The sequence below is a fragment of the Falco rusticolus genome, chromosome 6, assembly GCF_015220075.1.
Source record: "Falco rusticolus isolate bFalRus1 chromosome 6, bFalRus1.pri, whole genome shotgun sequence".
NCBI lineage: Eukaryota > Metazoa > Chordata > Aves > Falconiformes > Falconidae > Falco > Falco rusticolus.
In genome coordinates this window covers 3135879-3155881 of record NC_051192.1, presented here as the reverse complement: position 1 = coordinate 3155881, position 20003 = coordinate 3135879, and the positions used below count along the sequence as shown (strand labels likewise).

The following is a 20003-nucleotide window of genomic DNA, read 5'->3' as shown; positions in this document are numbered from 1 at the left end:
GAAGAACTGATTGCAGTTATTCTTGACATTTTAAATGGCCATCCTTTTCCTCTTGGATATGGTACCCAGATGTATAGTTAGAAAGTTAAAGTGGCTCAGCTAAAGATAAGGATGCTGTGAACTTCGGTTTTACAACTCCTGCCTTGGCCTTCCAGCCCAGCTGATTTAGTAGGAATGAGCTTACCCCGCTCACAGAACTTCAGCCAGGGGAAAGGGGGAGAAAAATAACAGTACTCTGCAGACCTCTACTCCAAAGGCACATAGAAAGCTGCTGGACCAGGATGTCGGGAGCAATCCTGGCTCGGCAGCCTGCCCTGAGGTGGGGGCCCGGGGGAGCTGCCATGGCGGGGAAGCTGGGCTCAGCCCGGGCAGTGGCGCGGGCAGGAGCTGGGGTTGCCTGGTTTGAGAAATGCAGGGGATGGAAAGGTAATAAAAGGCAAGTGTGGTGAACAGATTGCTTGAGCAGAATATTTTAGCTTAATAAAAAAAAAAATAAATCCACGGACAACCCCCTCCCCTAAGCCTACAGTATGAGGCTGATGAAATTTATACGAGAGAGAGAGACATAACGAAAGAAATTGTTTATTTGTTTGTTTGCCTTTATAAAACCCATTTGGGAGGAACATCAACAAATATACCATACATCAGTTATCTGCCTTATACCAGTTACACTGATGCTGGAGACGTCCTTTGTTAGAAATTAATGTATGCAATAAAGTTTTACATTTTTCATATGTTTTGAAGTATGCAGGCCATAATTCTTTTGACTGCATAATTACTTTTTGTACACAAGAAAAATGAGGTGCTTAGTCCTAAGTAAATAACCTCAAAACAAACCAAGAAAAACAGTTGCATCCTTTTTATCTTCTGGGTCTTGCACAATAAATATTTTGTTAGAAACTAAAAAAAAAAAAAAAAAAAGTTATATATCCTCATTATAATTTCACTTAAAAAAACCCCAACAACAAACAAGCCCCTCTAGGATCATATTGAAAAACACACTGAAGTTAGTGTGGGAAAGAAATGTATTATTTCATGACATTTTTAGGTGCAGATGAAACTAATAGTTTGTGGAAGGGTTTGCCTGGTTAATCCTTTTAGCTGAGTTTTTCCCTCTTCACTTCTGGACCATCAAAAAGCTCTAGTAAATGGATTTCATTAGATCCAAGATCATTTAGGCATGGCGGCAGAGCTGGCACGAAGTGCGGCCACGCGAGAAGGGCAGGGTGGCTGAGCCAGCCGGTCATGGAGATGCTGTTGCTACAAGTTGAGCTGGCTTCGTTCTGATGGCCGAGGGCAGGTGTTGGAAAATGGTGAGATAACCTCCCCAGAGCCAGGAGGCTGGCTTATCTACCATGTCACTGTGAGAGAAGGGGTTGTGTTGTGGGTTTTTCCATAACTCCGGACTCGCTGTTTGCTGGTGTGGTTGGCTGAGCTTTCTGGATGATGTTGGTTTGGGTTCATGAGGTGTGCTCTTTGGGGTTTTTTTGTTCCAGAGGAGCAGAAGCTTTGTAGAAGACTTTTAAAGAAAAGAAAATAGGATTTTCAGGGCTGGCAGCAGCAGCTTAAGTTCCCCAACCTGTAGGCAGTTGTGTTTCGGGGGTGCCAGTGGTTGCTCCAGCCATGTACCACTGGCAGCGGTTCAGTCCCTCAAGGAGAGGAGCCCTGGAAAAGGTCACAGCCGGTTTACCTCTTTTAATCCTTAAGCACTGAACTAATGTCAAGTCAGGGTCACGTAAATACAGAGATAGGAAAAGGGGAGGAAGGAATGTTTGGGGGGGGGGGGGGCAGGGGGAGTCAAGATACACTTTTTAAAACTAAACTGAAATAAACTACTCTTCGGCAGAAATCAGGGAGTCACACCGGGTTTGGCACTGGCTTAAATAAATCAATTAAAGTACTGATTTAAGTTAAACCAATATGCTAGCAAGGCCTTAGGTTTTCATCTTCCAAAGACTTATGTGCATGCTTGGCTGAACAGTGGGAGTGATTATCTGTATAATTCATGTTAGGAATACGGCCTTATTATTTAAGGATTCAGCTTTATAATACATACGGTATTTGCAGACCGTTGCCTCTGTACAGGGTTTCTGTGGATTCGGAGCCACTTGCTGTGGGTAAAACATATCTCCAGCTCCTCCGCCCACCCCGTACCCGCTGGCAGTCCCTCCTTGTCCCCACGAGTTGTGCTGGTGGTGCTGGTGAGGGACACGCTGCTTCTGCGGAGCCGGAACATTTTTTATAAATATGTAAATAAAATTTACCTCCTTTTGCTGACCCCTCGAAGGGCCATTTTTGGCCTGCAGCAAATATTTATGTGTGAGCTGTAAACCCCTGAAACTGAGGGGTTATAGTGGAAATGCTGACAGAGTATTAAGAGACCTTTAACCCCTGGTTTAGCTGGCCCTGCTATAATTACAGGTCTGTCTGTTATTTTCAATAGCACTCGTCATGACCTTGCCTCTATTTTTTAATTATAGTAGAACTTGTGAAGGGAATTATTACTAAGTTGGGGGTTCCCTGTCTCTCTAAATTCAATCTTTATTAAATATGTAAACCGCTGAAGAGGCAGGATTGGTCTAATAGCCTTTTCCCTCCCTTCCCCTCCCTCCTCTCTGGACCGTGGTTCAAGTTGTGCCGAAGCCCTGAGTGAAATGGATGCTGTGATCTGAGCCTCCCGTGTCCCCCGTGAGCACTGAAACTGGCTGTACAATAAGCATCAAAGGTTAATGAACACAGGGAAAAAAAGTTGACATTTTATTTGGTAATGGTCCTAATGGTTGAAATCTGGATGGAAAAGATGAGATCCAGGAGGAGGTCGCCCTTCCTTTTCTCCTTCCCTCCCTTATTTTTCTGAAACGTCCACGTCTGGAGGAGGCAGGTCCTATCGGACCCCAGAAATGCCTCTTCAAAAACGTTTGTGATTTCAAACAACTGGGCCGTGGCTTGCAGCTTAAGGAGAGCAGCTGGGATACATTTTTCAAGCCGCACACTCAATCCCCACGCTGGCTTCTCTGTGCTCCCCCCACTTCAGGGAGCTCGCCCGCTCGCCGGGGCGATGATGTCCAGCCGCGTTTGCTGCTGACCCGTAGCAGTTCGGCAAGCTGCCGGTGCTCCAAGTGGAGAAATGCCCCATTCTCACTGGCTGTGCAATGTCCTGCAGGGCTTTCCCGGCTGGCCGCAGTGGAGGCTCCTTCGGCCCCGGCTGTCCAAGCTCAGTGGAGCTGGAGTCACCCACTGAGCCTGCAGCACGCAGGGAATCCTCCAGGTATAGGGGTGTTTCACAGCTTGGTGTACCATTGCTAAAGGGGTGGTAGAGGGATGTACGCTTGCCCAGCTGGGGAGCATCTCCCTGCAGCCCAGCGGTGACCTGGATGTCTCCATCTGCCGATGGAGGAGGCAGCAGCACCCACCTCCAGTACCACCCTGGGGCTTTGCTGTGGCGGGCGGGTCAGCAGGGTCAGGGCAGCGAAGGGGCCATGCGTGGCCTGGAGAAAGGGGGGATCATCCATCCTTGAGTTACCGGGTGGGGGAGAGTCTTTTGGGATGAGCATTGGCTTTTCCTATCGTGGGACACAGGCAAACTCCAGATTTTGCATAGATGAGCCCCCCCAGTGCTGAGGGGAGGCAGAGAGCCAAGCCCCGGTGTGGAAGAGCGCGGCGGCTCCTTACGCTGTTGCACTGGCCTGTTAAAAAGAGGAGGCTTACAAAAGATGTGCTTCGAGGCAGGAATTTTCCTGGGACCCTCTGGCTTCCCACTGGGATCCTCGAGACGAGCCCCAGGAAGGGTCTGGGCTTTGTGTTGGTCCCCCTGGGGAAGGGGACCTTGGCTGTTCTTTCAGTATCTCCCCACCAGATCCACAAATTGAACCTTTGGAGCAGTTTAGGTATTTTCTTTTTTAAGGGGAGTGATGGATTGGCCTTCAGTGGCTGAATGACCTTTCTGTTCCAGTCTAGACAGCTGCGGAGGGTTTGAGAAGCATGACTGGATCAGGCCCTTAGGAAATGCTTTCACTAAAGCACTTTATGTACATTCAGAGAGCTCATGAATCACTGGGCTTTGCAGATAACTTTACCCTGAAAATATAGTAGATGATATTCATTTTAATATTTACCCAGGTAGGATGCAAAGCACGCGGCCGTGAGGCGTAGTGCGGTGCTGAGCGATGACTTGTCGGCATTGCTTATAGATGGGTAATTAGAGCTGCCGCACGGAGGCTGGGGTTGGGGACCAAACCGGCTGGATGTTTGTTTACATGACTCAGTGAATGACACTGAGTTGGAAGCGTAACTTACAGGTGTTACTCTTTCTCCCCCCTCTCCTCCCCCTGCCCCCAAAATGCAGTTTTGGAGTATCCGTAGCTTCTTTACTCTCTATCTTGATGCCGCTTGTTTAGAATACCATCTTCCTTTACTGAGGTGTAAGGAAAATGAATTAGCACAAGCTGGCACAGGTAATTAATATCGTGTGGGCGAGAGAGGGAGAAGACTTTTTAAATGGCTTGCAGTACATTTAGAAATCTGTCCTGTGGTGTTCACCGCTTGTAGTTACGGCTAAGGATGCTCACCTGCCCCTCATCTGCCACCTGCTACCACTGCCTGCGCTCTCCCGTTTGCTGATGCCATCACTGTGGAGTGTTTTACTGGCTTTAAATAATTTTAGAAGTTAAATTATGTATTTACACTTAAATATTGCTGATATGCAATTATTAATAAAAGCAACAGCTGCATGTTGATCAAATATGTGAGTTTTTGTCTGGGCAAGTTTGACAGATTTTTGTCTGGGTGTTTTGATAGACCGAATTTTACAGCGGAGTCATCTCTGTAGGTTGAACCAATCTTACCAGTGTTTTCCCCAGAATATTGCCTCCTGTTTTAAAGTATACATTGTTATGGACATTATTATCGAAAGCAGGACTGAAAGTAAGGCATTATTCTAAGAAAAAGAAAATAACACTTTTTTTCCATAGACCTTTAGGTTTTGAATACTGAAAAATGTATAAAGCATATGAAAAAGTAAACCCTTTGCTCCAAAATGAAAATAAAATTTCTATTCCCAAATTGATTACGAGAGTGGGTTTCTGCTTTTCCACCTGCTTCAGTTGTATCAATAACTAGACTGGACCTAATCATTGCTGTTTATAAGCTTGGGTAGCATTCTGAGGGAAGCGTGGCACAGAAAGGTTAAGCCACATACACAAGGTGGCACAAAATGAAAAAGCTAAACTGGGGCCAGAGTCTTGCCAAGCATCAGTTTGTTTTTGTTTATGTTCCTCTACATACCTAGCTCTTCTTCTGAAGAACTAAAATGCTGACTAGCATTTTCATATGCTATTTTCATATACCTGTCCAAAACTCATGGACTTACGTCTGCAAGTTAATTACAGGTATGGCTACGCGATAAGTCAACGTCTATTTCCTTGTTTTCTGGGCATCTTGATAGTTGTGTGGGTAGACTCCATTGCTGTACACTATGAATATTATTTTTTAAAGGTGTATTGGCTTTATTTTAAGGATTATCACAAAGCTGGAGAACTAAGGTGGGGGAAAGAATGAGATGGCCAGGAGAAGTCTTTCCTGTGCATCCCTTAGGTAGCTGCCCTGTGCCAGGGTGACCACGGGATGACTTAGCCAGGTCACTTACCCTCTGTGTCCTACTGTTTTTTTCATCTAAGCAATTCTTCTGCCCTTTCCACTTTCCATAACGTACCAGGACTGGCATGGATAGATTTTGATTGTCATGTGTATGTGCACAGAAGCAGTACTGGGCTGGATTGTCCAACCTACTCCTCCTTTGTAAATCTACCAATACCCAAACCAAGACCAGTTGTACTGGCACGTGGGGTCTGCCCTTCCTTCTTTCCTTCCTGTGGTATCTGTAGTTGCTAAACATGGCAGTTATTGTTGTTGAAGGCAGCTTTTTTTTTTTTTTTTTTAGTATGCTCAGAAGCAGTTATTTCCTTTCTGGAGGCAGTTATTTGCTCTTCTGTAATAATTTGTATATTCCCTAAATGCTGAAGGGATATTCTCCTTGCTAACTCTGGCTAAAATAAAATAGAACAGAGGAAACCACTGGCTGTATGTTCGGGCAGGTCAGGAAAGGGGCAAGTTGATTTATGCTTCCAAATGACCCAATGCCATGAAGCGTTTAAAGGCACGCTCGCTAGCAAGGCTGTGAGGAGTCCCCGGTTGCCACCGCCACGCACGGCAGAGCAGCAGCCCCCGTGCCGGCCCCAGGAGGAGGGTACCAGCCGCTGCCCACACCACGCTGCTCGGAGGGATGCTGCTGCTCCCGCCTCTGCCCAGGGCAAAAGCCAAGGTTTGGGGAATCTACGCTCTCCGGTAATTTAGGTGCTTCCCCTGAATCCTACATGATCTACCAAAATGCCAAAGTAAATGAACAAATCACATTTTTAATGTTTTGCTCGTTTTGTTTGATAGATTGCCAAGTGAGAAATTTCAAGGGGTCTACAAGTCACTCAGGTAAAAGAGCGACTTTCTGCTGTATTTTTCATGTGAGTAAAACGCCAATCTATAAAGGATTAGGAGCCTTTATTCAGAGTTTGAACTTTAACATTCCTCAAGCCTCGAATTTTTAATCTTCAAAAGAAAGTAGTCATTTCATGGTGAGTTATGAAACGTGAATTATTTATTCCGCCAGTAAATATGTAATTAGGCATATTTTGAAAATCTGTAATTAATCCCTCACCCCTTAAACCCATAAGAAATGCTAATATGCCTCTGAGGTAAGGCAGGTTTCTATAAAGGGCATTATGTAAGCTGTTCTGATCTGTTGTATAATTATGTTTGCTGCCTGTAGTGGAAAAAAAAATCCTAGTGAGAATTTGTTGTGGAGGAGAGGGAAGAAAGGGAAGAAAAAGCTTCACTCCTCACCGAGCAGGAGGCAGTTATTGGATGGCAATATATCCAAAGCTTTTCACTTGTTGGGGTGGGTTTCAAGGGGTGCAGTACGGCCATGAAAAGCAAAGCTGGTTATTTTATTCCTACCTCACGCAGCAAACTACCAGCCCTGCCCGAGTACCCCCATAGCCAAGGGGCTGTGTGGACCTGGCTCGGACACTCCCAGCTCAGCACAACTGTTGTTCCCCCTTAGCCTCTCGCTTCAGCAGGTCCCCCGGTGGATTTTTCTTGATAAAACAGGGAAATCTTGAATCCAAGCGGTACCTTTTGAACCATTTCGTGTTCACTTTGGCATCCTGCATCCTGACAACACAGCATAAAGAAATACAACCAAAAAAAAAAAAAAAAAGCATTGCCCAAGAAGACTTTCCAGCTTGGTTTTGGAGCAAGGAAATCTGTTGAGGCAAAAAAATCTGATTGATCTGACTAATACTAACATTGTGGAAAGCCCAGGAGCAGATTGCTAAGCTCGAACGTGGCTTCACTTTGGAATGACTGGACATATTTTAAGAGGCTTTCACTAACAATAACTGCCAGAGTTCTGTCACTTTGCTGTAAGAGTCTCTTGTTGTCATTTTAACTTCATTAAGAGGACAAGTGCACCCTACTACTTGAGCTGGTGAAAGCAAGGAGAGATTTAGAGGTCATTGAATGCACTCTTGGTCAAAATAGGGCACTTTGGATGGGACTTACGGAGCTCCATAAGGGGCCAGCAATGTTGTACGCATTGGAAGAGATGATACAAATTGGCTTAGAAAGCAAGCGGACAAGGTCATGCAGATATGTTCACTGGTGATTAGTAAGTACGGCCACCTGACTATAACCTCAGAAGCAGTAGGTTGCTGTTTTTCAAAATAGAATACCAGGGGAAAGATTTTTCTGTATGAGTATGATGTGCCCTGTTTCCTATACTCAGCCACTGTCAGCGTCATAATTATTGAGCTTAGTTCATTGTTTCCTTGGTTCCCCCCGATGGAGGTAGGTGGGAACCATATCCACTTTTTCTCCGTGCAGCTTTTTACCTTTGTCCCAAGGCAAGGACCTTGGGTCAGACCTGTGGCCTCAAAATTATCTGGCCTCAAAAGCCCGCTGAAAGAGATACCTTTAAATGTCTGCCAAGCTTGCCCACCGCACTCGGGAGCAGGCGGCGTACACTAACTCAGTGCTTCATGGAAAAAGGCTCGGTCCCAGAAGTCACCCGAAAGGTTGGGCATCAATCAAGCAGATGTACAGCCTGTTCTCTTCTGAAACGTAGGCAGCTACAGGTTAGAAAAGTTGCAGCTTCTAAAACTCCGCAGCAAGCAGAAGGTGCCTGCAGAAGCCGAAAAATACCTGTCAGGCTGCTCCTCAGCAGGAGCATTGCCCTGAGTTGATGACATCTGTGAGGTGCTTACAGCACCATTGCAGTGAACGTGGCGGGTTTGGGGTTTTTTTTGCCCGAATTACTCTAAAGCAATCAGACATACAGCTTCCTGTAGAAGTTGTTAACCTGCCGGTGAATTCATCGTGGGTGTTTTGATGTTTGTCGCCTTTATTAAAGGCCTTGGAGATGTGAGATGATGTGAGAATCTCAGCTTTTGTCTGAGCTGAGCAAGCATACCGACGGAGAGGAGGCTGCTTCGCTGGGGAGAAAGTCTATGAAAATATAAGCTGCTCCAGTATGATTTATTGTTCTGAAAGCCTTTAATGCCTAGGCACCCTCTTAGGAGAAAGACAGACATTTCCAGGGAGTCATTTATGCCACCTTAAATAGATGTGTCGGCTTTTCTGTAGCCATTAGCCCACAGCAGATGGACAAGACATCTAATTTTCTGGTGCATGAATAGTTGACTGAGGTGAGTAGAAGCCCAGCTCAAGCTCTTGGAGAACCTAGCCCAGATGGCAGTTATGAAGAGCTTCACATGCATCGCTGAAATGTTATTATTTTTAAGCCCAGATGATAATTTCAGGGGTCCTGAATGATGAGTATTCAGCACTGGCACTTGGCAAAGCTATGTCTTCTTATTTTCATTTCAATTACACCTAAGTCAAAAACAGTCTTGTTTGTATTTTAAGGGACAGTAAAAAGGGAATATAAATTCCCATAATGTGAGCTTTTCAGTGAGGTTTCATTTCAGTTTTCCGTTCATTTTGCAAAGTGAATTTACAATAGAAACACCGCTGGTGGACATTATAGCTGCCAGTATGCTGGTTTCAGTGATGGGGAGATAAACCTCTTCTCAGACAGTGCTTTTGGTGCAGAGAAGTGTCTCAGCAAACAAAACAATCCTCAGAAACGTGAAGGACTGCTGCAAAAAAGGAAAGGAATAATCGGTTCTCCACGCCTCTTGCAGATAGGGCAAGAAGTAATGGGCCTAAATTGCAGTAAGGAAGATTCAGGTTAAAACCTTGTGATAAGGACGGTGATGTACTGCGAGACTGCCTGGGGAGGTGGCATCTCTCCAGCACTGAAGGACTTAAAACCCCACAGATAAGCATCTGTCAGGAATGACACAGGTGCCGTGGGCCAGGGAAGGGACTGGTGACCCCTGGAAATCCCCTCCAGCCCTTTGAGGTGATGACTCTGAGGGCGGGGGGGGGCTGCGCTTTGGGGAGGTCTGCGATGTGAAGCAGCTGGAGAGGTATGCCTGTTGCTGGTTGTCATCAGCGGTGGGGACTCCATGTTGTTAGGTCTGGGAGCAGCAGCAGCAGGACTGGAGCTCTGCAGGCTGATAAATGTGTTTGGAAGAAATGGGAAGGAGCACAAATATGAGCTGGAGCATCTCATTTCAGAAAAAAATAATGTAGGCCGATCGGGCGGGCGGAAGTCCAAGTCTTTCCATGGAGACCCTCTTGTTGTTTTGCTGATGAACGCTCAGGCACCTCGCTGCCCAGCTTTCTGGGTGGCCGCAGACATCACTGAGGGAAAAAGTGGGAGAGGTTGGAGTGTTTCGTTGCACTGCTCAGCAGACCAGGAGATTGCCAAAACCCAGAGGGGTAAAAAGGGATGAGCACGGGAGGGGGGGGGGGGGGGGGCGGGGGGCGGGGAGGGAGACGCAGTGGAGAGAGAAAGGACACTGGAGTATGAGGAGCCTTTAGAGGGCAGTAAGTACCCTCGGAGGGGAAAAAAAAGAATAAAAAGAAGGCTGTGGTAGATGAGAGATGGGACAGGGTGTTCAAGGGGGAGCCAGAAGCAAATGCTCCAGGATTTTGGTTGACAAACCTGCAGACCATACCGAACTTGTCAGGCTTGTTTATACCTGAACAGTTTCTAATAATGCCCACGTTACAGAGCTTTTGCTAATCCACATAGGTGAATAGTAGGGGTGTAATAAATCTGCTTCTGCTTGGCCCTGCCCAGATAGTAGTGGAAATCGGGTGCTACCTGGCTTTTACACTCAGGATGGCATGATCCACAGTTTGGTATAAAAGTCAGGAATCACTAAAACAAAACCCAAAAGCCTTGAAATGCTACCATGTGCTTTACGTGCTTTCATGCGCCATTAAACGGCCCCTCCCCGGGAAAGAAACAGATTCTTGGTCCCAATGTAGGTACGTCTGTGTGTGCATGTGCTGTTCGTGTGTCGTGCAGGCAGTGTGCCTGGGGTGCAGCTGCCCCCAAGGGAGAGGTGGAAGCGATGGGATGTGCACGCTTATGTCACTGCAGCCCCGCTCTCAGGTATAGCCCTCGTCAGAAAACCTTGGCTCCTGGGCAAGCCAGCCAGGCATTTACTCCAGATGAGCAAATTGCATCTGAATTTTGGCTCTCAGCACCACAAAGAAAATTCTGCATTTGATCTACCAGGTGTTTCTCAAGGAAATAGGTGTCTGTGCACCTTGTGTGTTACCTGTAACGCACAGCAGGTCAACGACCCTTACTGCCCTCTGCTTCATGCATGCAGAGTTATGATTTCATCAGTGACATTAGGTATTTTGCGTGATACTGGATATTTAATTAAAATGTTCCCTATCCTATCAGAAGATGCTCTTATACTGTTGTTCCCTAAACATTTGCGATATGGTAACTACAATATGCTGTGCATCCCAGGCTTCTGGCTTTAGTTGCTCATAGTAAAATTGCTCTTACACTACAATGTAGTGTATTCTGCCCAGCGCAGAGTGATGTGCTGCTGCACATAAATGCTTGCCTTGCCAACTGGTCCTTGTTAGCTGGTTTGAGCAGAAAACCGTGGGAGAAATGTGAAGTGAGAAGGCATACAAATCTAAAACCAGGATCTAACGCACCGTAGCTGCTTTGCTAGCTTATCCGTGGGTCTCCGCTTCCCAAGTATGTTTCATATAATTACTACATTACATTTTTAATTATGTTTGTTTTCCTCCTTGCAGTGCCCATTTCTTACGTTTCCTCTTCAATGTATATAGTACCCCAGCAACATCCACATTTATAATTACGGAAGATAAAGTTATAATATTCCTGAGGCAAAACTGCATTTTAACAACTGTGCTAATGTGGAAAACAACTTGTGCAGAATAAATATGCCCTACAATTAGTGGTACGCCGACATTTTTCATGGTTACCTTACATATAAATAAACTCAAGCCACTGACATTTTTCCCGAGGGCTTTTATCTCTGCAGCCCCGAAACTGCAGACAGATTTGTTGTAAGTAACACTATCACCATAATAAGTTTGAAAACCATTTTATTTAAAATAAAATAAAATAAAATAAAATAAAAAAAATCATCTGCTTTTGCATCTGCATAGCTCGGGGCTGGGCCCGTGGGTCTGATATTGTCTGTCTGCTGACCCGTCGCTGCGTCCTGGGCTTCCCGAAGCCTATCATTTGGCTGAGGCTAACAGGAGGCGACTGGGCAAAGCCGTTTCACCTGAGGGTGGGCCAGGTCACAGGTCACTTGTAATAGCTTCTCCCTGCATCTCCAGACCTGTAAATGAGACCAGAGCCTGACTCACTCCACTACACTTTCTTTGTCTCAGACGGATGCTCTAATCAAACAAATTACCTAGCCCGTGATCACAGGCGCTGAGCCAGAGACAGTTCTGCAGATGCTTGTCTGGAGCCCTCCAAGACCCTTCGACCGTGCAGCGCTGCTTAAAAGAAAGGGCTCGTGTTTTCCACCAAAGGTAATAAAAAGATGTGCCGTCACTTGGCTAAGCTGGCCTCAGGGAAAAAATCCCCAAGGGCACCATGGGACACATTTTGGCACGCGTGGCATAGCTCCCTTGGGCGAAGAGCGTGCGTAGGGAATAACGAGGCAGCTGGCTGCCCTCGGCGCAGGGTTGCACGGGCTTTGGCTCTACCGACCAGCACGTCTTGGTAAAGCCCAGGTGCCACGTCAGCAAGAGAGTAGGTGTACCTTACCTCTGGGCAGCGTTACACTCTGCTTGCGTTTTGATTGTGGGGTTGGTTTTTTTTTAAAAAAGGGGGGAGAAATCTGAGATGGGCAAAAAGTGCGTGTGTGGGGAAGAAGGTGAGCCCAACCGTAAATAAATGGGCTCACCCAGCGTAGATAGAGAAAAGCATCAAGGCGTGGTTTGTTTATTGTAAAAGTCAGCCTTAGGCAGAGGATTTAAGACTGATCAGCCCTCTACAAACATGTTATATTAGCCTCGTATTTATTTATTGCACAGTCCTTTAGTTTTATTTGTTGACTGTCATTCCCCACTGTACTGCAGGCAATGCTGTCACTGTATTTTCTTAAAAAATTCACAATAAATTTGTAAACAGAAAAAAAATTCTAGCCATTCCATATTTTTCTCCTGCATTTTCTGGACACTTTGGGTTTTGTAGATGTAATGTTGGTTGTTTACTTGATTCTGACTCTGAAAAAAAAACCCAAAAAACTAGGTACTTTCTAGTTTCAGATGTTTTGTGTGATTGTAAAAGAGAAAGAAACCAGTTTTGACTTAGAGAATGAGCTACTGCAAACAATCTGTTGCTAATATAGTCTAATTGCTAGTGATATTTTGAGAAAACAATTAAATTGGAAGTGGGGTTACTTTGGTGTTTATTGTCTGTGACAGCTTCTTTTGGAAACAGGCTCGAAGAGCTGCCGAACTGAGGCTGCGATGATGTGCGAATAATACTTATCATCAATATGGAGCCAGCCAGCGAAGGAGGGGATTGCAAAACTGGGGCAGACTCACCTGTTGGATGTGCCAGGATGGGCAGCCAGGAGTTTCGCAGTCAGAGGTGGGTCCTTGGTGTACCTGTGGTTACACCCTGCAGCGCCGCTGTCTGGTTCTTGCACTGGGACCGGGAAGATGCTTAGGTGCCTGCTGGGTGTGAGCTAAAAAACGGGCATGAATTTTGTTGTTGGAGGGAAAGGTACCACGTACTGGAAGAAACGCCAGTTCAGTGTTCAAACCACAAGTGTAACAGCTCAAGGGAAAAGTCTGGGCAAAATTCCCATGTATTTCCCCGCATCCAGGTTTTCGCTGCTGGTTGTCACTGTGATTAGTTCAAGGTGTAAACAGACATGCCCTCTGCAAGCAGCTGTGCTGAAAGAAGAGGTTGCCACCTACCACCAGACCTCCCACTAGTTCTTTCACACCCTCTGGTGGAAAGCACAGCCTCCTCCCAGCCCCCAGCACGGGCGCTCACCTGGGTCCAGCCAGCCCCCTTCCGAGCCCCTCCGACCTGACAGTGCTCCAGAAACTTCCCACTGAGATGGGGCCGTGGCTGTGCAAACCTCCGCCTGGTGCCGCGGCCATCAGGTGGGGAGCAGGGATGTGAGGGTCAGCCTGAGGCTACCAAAAAGGCTGTGAGGGCTTTGTGTAAACCTGAGGGCTTTGTGTAAACCAGCCATATGGCTGAGTGAGGAGTAGTGCGTTGGGTGGGGAGTATTTCGTTGAGTTCTGGTCAAGCTATGGCAGAAATGGCACCGAAGAGGCAGCAGTAGTTAGAGAAACAAGAATTTTCTGTACAAAAAGGCCAGATTTTTGGAAATATATAACGTGCCAGACCTGAACTAGCCCCAGGGGCTACTGTAAGGGAGTAGATGCAGACCTAATGCCAGTTAGTGAACTTGGTACCACTGGGAGGGGTCGGCGCTGGCCCCAGCCCAAACCCTTCTGTCCTTCAGCGAGAGCTGAGCGCCCCTTTCTCATCCTCAGTGTGGAGAATTCCAAGTGTGGCAGAGAAAACTATTTAACCCCATCTGTAGGTTGGTCATTGAGTTGCAGAGTTTGCATTTGGAAGCTCTTCTATTGTGGGAGAAAGTTTAGAAAATACTCCTTTATATCTCCTGTGAGGACACTGATGCTCACAATATCTTCTGGCTCCAGAAGCTGGAGATTTAGGAAAAGCATCAACTGCTGTCTAAGTAGGAACAAAATGGGGTGGAGAGTTTTGACAGTGAGAGACAGTGTCTCAGGAGCTCTCTCGGTTTTGCCCTCTATGCAGAACTGCTTGCATCAAGACCTTAAACCCCCTCTGTAAAAGCTGTTTGCGTGCGAGCAGATGGTATTTCATTGTCTTTTGCTACTGATCTTGAATTATCAGCCTTCATAATGAAAATGCCAATTCAGCCTTGACTGTTCTGCTATAACTCTACCAGGACCACTATAATGCACACACCATATATACTGAATATTTATTATGGTACTGTGCATATTATTTATTGTATATGCAACATATTTTGTAGGTGAAAAATGATACCTTATCTAAGTCAATGAGCATAACCAGGAAAAATATGGCAGAGTAATCATGTGATTCATAATTGACATCTGCTCTCCAAAGACTTGGACAGAATCTGAATTTTCAGCGTACGCTGGAAACGCTCTTCTGTTTGCTGGCCTGGGCATAACCGTGCCACCGCTCTCCCCTGCAGCTCCATCAGTCTTCGGCATTTCCATAATTCCCAAGGTGCACGGGAAAGCTGGGCCAGCAAAGCTGGCCCAACACATGCTGAAAATATTTCAAGAAGCTGCAAAAAAACGCTATTGTTTTTCAGTGTCCAGAAACAAGAGAAGGAAGTGGGGGGGGTCTGTGCAAATGCTAATGAAGATCAGCCCGTGGGCATCCTTGGGGTTTTGTGGATTCACAGTGGGGTTTTATATGTGCGTGTGTGTCCATGTATATATGAATAGATGAGTGACTTTTGGGGGGAAGCATCTGCTGCTCCTGTCTCACCACTCTGTTGATCACCACCATGCAGCCCAACACGGCCAGACCAGCAAGATCAGCAGCCCCACCCCCCCTCCAGCACTGACACTTCGCTTCAATCCTGTCCTAAACCCCCACTTCATAAATGTGCCTTTTTCTGACACGGGTTCCTTGCTTCTATTTGGAGCAACATATGCTCAGATTGCCATGAAAAGAGGATTTGGGGGCTGGGGGTCATTGACTTTTATCACTTCATCTGGTCAGAAGTTCGTGGTGGAGTGGGTGACCTGGCTGCACTTAGGTCCTTTTAATAGGTTATCTCATCAGCCTAATTATTGACCAGATTTCCAGCAGAATTAATGTACTAAGAGGGTACACAGGCACCAGTGAGCAGCTCGCTAGAAAGGAGGAGGGCTGCAGAAAAATTCACAGAAATTTCCTCGTAAGGTAGAGTTGTAGCTGGTCTACAGAGCCTTGTCTGTAGAGGTGAAGGTGGAACTGGGAGTTGAGTGCAGCTGCTCAGTTCAACAAGCAACATGGGCTGGGAAGATTTTCCTTTCGCCAACTTCATTTTTCTTGCTTTTGTAGATTCTTTAGTATCTGCTACTGTGGCTGGGAGAAATACGGAGCCATCTCAGCCCCTCGCACCCTGGCAGTGATATGGCGTCCTTGCACGCGTAGGAGGGGGCGCGAGGGTGGAGAGGAGGGGATGATGAAGGGTTTATTACTGTAAACAACAACAGGGACGTAGCGAGAGTTTTCGAACAACCGTCCAAATTGCATTATCGACAGCATCTAGAGACCAGCCCACATCTTTATTGGCGTTGCTTTCACTGCAGGAACGTGGCCAAGTTTGTCTCAGCATCTGAGCTGGTCTTCCTTGTCAAAGCCTTTTCGTTTTTTCTGGAGAGATAAGGCTCTCTGTATAGCACATTTTAAAGCAATAGCTGAAGAGAGCAGAGGCTTCACCACTTTGATATGCAAAAGACAACAAATTTTATGTATATATGGGGGGAGTTAGTCCTGCTCTCACTGAAGGCTTTTGGAAGATTCCCAGTGACTTTGCAGAGACTTTGAATTACAGCCAGCTTTTGCTTTTTTTTTTTTTTTTTTACCTTCCCCTCTCGCAAAATGTCAGGAATAAATATTTTAATTCAAAATGGCACTGCAGTGCCTTGCAGCGCCGCAGCCCGGGCCCCTTTCCCCACCAGCTGCCGGCACTTTCCCCAGCAGTGAGGCAGGCAGCCGGAGCACAGCCCGCGCCGGGAAGGTGCCAAAGCGCTGCAGAGCAAGGCCCTCAGCAGCTAGCAGACAAGCTGGTTTAGACATGGAAAACTCACAAAAAATACAGAGTTTAGCCGGCCGGGTGGAACTGGGGGAGCCTGCGTGCTGTCTGCAATGTGCCTGCTAGAGAATAAGGCATAAAAAGTCGTTTTAGAGATAATTTTAAAAACATTTCAGGTCTTCTGGGGATGCCAGCTCAATGCAATAAAGCCAGCCATCAGTGCTGGGTACCAATAACCAAACCCAGTCTGGTTACGCTGCCCTTGCCCCAGGTAGAGTGTTGCTTTCTTGAAAGCAGGAGGGAAACCGGGCTTGTGAGTAGTGTCTGCAAGAAAAGCTTCTTAAAATAAGTGTTGAATTTTAATGAAAGCAGCTCATAATGTGTAGGAGGGGGAATGCTGTTGTGCCTAAGTGGACTTGCTTACAGGTCCAGCCTGGGAGCTGTTGGGAAGCCTTATAGTCTGTATCGTGGGACTCGGCGTGCTGTGGAAAAGTGTTCTGGTAGTCAGTCGTCTTTATAAACCCAGCATGTGCCCATGCATATAGATAGATACACATACATACATACATATACATGTGTATGCGTGTGTGTAAATCTGTGTGTATATATATGCCTGTATGTGTACATGTGTACATATTTATAGGCACACTGCATATTGTTGAATATACATGTTATACCTCTGTATGCATGCATACATATGCATATATGCTTAGGCTTCTGACCATTTTTATGAGATAAACATAAAAAACATAAAAAAGAAAAATCTATATAATGTAGGTACATAACAAAATATAATAAATATACATATTTAAGTACATTCTGAGGTTCTGCATGTATACACATGTATATATGAAACTGCTTTATAGGTATTGTATCTTTGCAGGTAATATAGAATGAGCCAGATTAGATATCGTTTGTAGTGGATAATTGCTACAAAGCAAATCAGAGCAACCACGTTATCCATACATACATGTATGGTGAATTCAAAGAGACTGCCTCAGTGATGTCGTGACCAGAGGATTTCTGCAAGTAGTGCTTGGAAAAGCCCTTGGAGTAATGATCTTTGGCTTTAAAAAGTGGCCAGGCTGCCTCGGTGGGGTGGATGGGGTTGTCGGGAGCAGCCCCGGGGATGCAGCCAGCACCCCACACCCATGGCATCGCTCACCCTCCAGCTCTCTGACAGCGAGGGGGCTTTCAGCATGTGAACATCAGCTTTAGGTACATCTGAAAGTTTAAAAATGAATCATTGAATCATCATTTGCTAATACTCCTATCTCCTAAATGCTTCTATCACATCATTTAAGCATTCAGATAGATCCTAAGAAACCTTCTTAGGTTCTAAGTCTTCTGAATCAGTCTCCTGCCAAAAAAACCCTGAAGTGTGTTTTCTGGCTGTAGTTAGTGTTAAGTTGCTTCCCGGGGCTGCTAAGCCTTGATGACTGTCTTCCAGGTAAAGCAGAAAGAGATTGCCTTCTCCTGCCAAAAGGGGTAGAACATGTTTGTCCTGATTTCTGCTGGTGATTGTTAGTGTGCTGCCTGGAGCAGCTGGTACCTTGCTCTGGAGAATTTGCTTCAAGAAAAGAAGCAGGACAATGGGGGTGGGAGGGGGGGGAAATAATGAGAAAAATGAAAAATGAGATGAATGAAAACCAGTACTTCTGAAAACTGGATGGGCATCTCTGGCTTCACTGTGTCACCTACCTAACACTGAGCTTGGTTTTCGCAGGGATAAATCCAAACCACCAAACAAGGCTGATACAAGCAAGTTGCAGCGACAGCAAGCAAGTTGCAGCGACAGCGGGGGTGAGCCCTCCAAGGCACCAGCTTTTGCCAAAGCCCAGCTCAGGCAGATGCTCCATGCTCTCTCTGCCCCAAAAAACAAAAAGAAGAGGTCACTTAAAATGTCTTTAAAAAAGAAAATGGAGAGGGGAAGCTTGTTAATTAGGGACCAAAGTTATCTGGGCGTCTCAGGGAACAGTGCGATGCTCTGTCCCTGGCTCCTCTGGTGCATGCCCACGGGTGCGGTGAGCTGCGGCATCTCCGCTGCGATTCTTCCTTCACCAGGGCAGCTCTCCTGGGCTCCTGCGGTGCAGGAAACTTTCCTTTTCCCCTCGATTCCTGGTATTTGAGGGCTTAATTTGTCAAGCCCTTGCTTTGGGGCAGGAGGAGAGTGCAGCCCTGTGAGAGTGATGTGGGATGCCTGCCCCTGCGGACAGGACCAGGGACGGAGCAGCGGGCAGTGTCCCAATGCTTTTCAGATGCCCTCATTGAATGAGAGAGGGGGGGGGAAAAACCCAAAACGGGAGATGTCAGAAATGCCAACACTGAAGGAAAGAAAGAATGAAGGAAAAAGCACACACACATCTGCAGCTGATTTAACTGTATAAATAAATGGTAGGTTCCTTTGGCACTCCCAGCACAAATAACTGAAGTGTTGCATTTGGGTCCTAGGACACCAGTGAGCAAAAAATAAGAGATATGAGAGAGAGAAAGAGTGCGTGTGTATATACATATATATTCATGACATGCATATATTTGTCCCAAATCATGTGTTTATCTTTCCCTCCCCCCATGCAATTACAAATTTGTTAATGACCCTGTGACTGAAAGGAAAGCAGGGCAGGGAGGCCGGCCGGGGCCGTGCCTCAGACCGCGTGCGCGGGGAGCTGGGGGCTGCTGGGCTTGGAGTGGGGCCGGGGGTCTGGTTTTATTTAGGGCCACGCCTCGGCAGTTTTAAGACAACACAATGCAATTACCCCGACCACAAAATGTTCTGCGAGAGCCTGATGGTCCCCGATGCCACCAGGAAGCGGGGAGCTGCGCGTGGGCCAGCCCTGGCTGAAGCCCTCCCCGGTGGGGCTGTCAGCAGCCATCCCCTTCCCCACAGCCCCTAGGTGCTAAGGTGAGCTTAACCCTGTGTATATCTGCCAGACCCGGGGATCCATCTCCCGTAACTACCTGTTTCTTGCCACTGGAGGTGTACAGCTGCGGATGGGCAAGATGGATACTGGCATCCGGAGCTTGAAAAATGTCCTTTCCTCCTCCTAAAAAAACCCTTGCCGACGCTGGGAACCTGCTGCCCGTATTCAGGCGAAGCTCCCTTGGCACTTTTTCGAAGGAGCAATGAAGACATCAAGCCTTATATGGATTCCATTATTACTTTGTTTTATTATGTTGTGTTTTATGAGGGACTCGAGGCCCCCAGGGAGCAGGAAGGCGCTACCATCTAAACCGGGGTGGGGAGCGGAGGAGGCACGTCGAGGCTGCCTGGTATCGGGGAATGATTTCATCCCGAGCCTTATTGTGGCAGGGAAACAATTCCTGTTTACCAACAGGCCTGCTATTGTGCTGCTGGTGCCAGAGGAAATCTGCGGCCGAGCAGGCTTGCACAATTGCCGGTGTGGTCCCCGCCAGAGTCCTTGGCTCGGCGAAGCTGGGACAGCAGGCAGGACTCAGCACGGCGCGCAGGGCTCAGCGAGGCAGCCCGAACCCGGCCACGCAGCCCCAGGCTGTTATTATTTTGTTGTTAGCATCGGGGAACTGGTCCAGGCTGAAATACCCCCTCCCCTAGTTGCTTCCCAACCCTGCTGCCTCATTTTGAGGGTCCCTGGGCATGGACGTGTGGCCAGCCCAGCCGTGGCACGGGCACTTGTGGGGCACAAGCAAGAGGAGCGTGAGCCATCATGTACCACCCTTCTCGTAACATTTTAAGCTGGACGCCATGTAGGTAAC

At 46.9% G+C, this 20003-nt stretch overlaps 1 long non-coding RNA gene across 4 annotated transcripts in view; it reads left to right on the top strand.

Moving 5' to 3' along the window:
- LOC119150325 overlaps window positions 1–20003 on the top strand; it is a 46267-nt gene that overhangs the window by 10457 nt on the left and 15807 nt on the right. For 3 of the 4 annotated variants that reach the window (XR_005105019.1, XR_005105017.1, XR_005105016.1), the window contains exons 2-3: window positions 11857–12003; window positions 12904–13072. This is a non-coding gene — a long non-coding RNA (uncharacterized LOC119150325). The remainder of the gene's footprint in view (window positions 1–11856; window positions 12004–12903; window positions 13073–20003) is intronic. The other variant, XR_005105018.1, reaches the window with a different exon arrangement.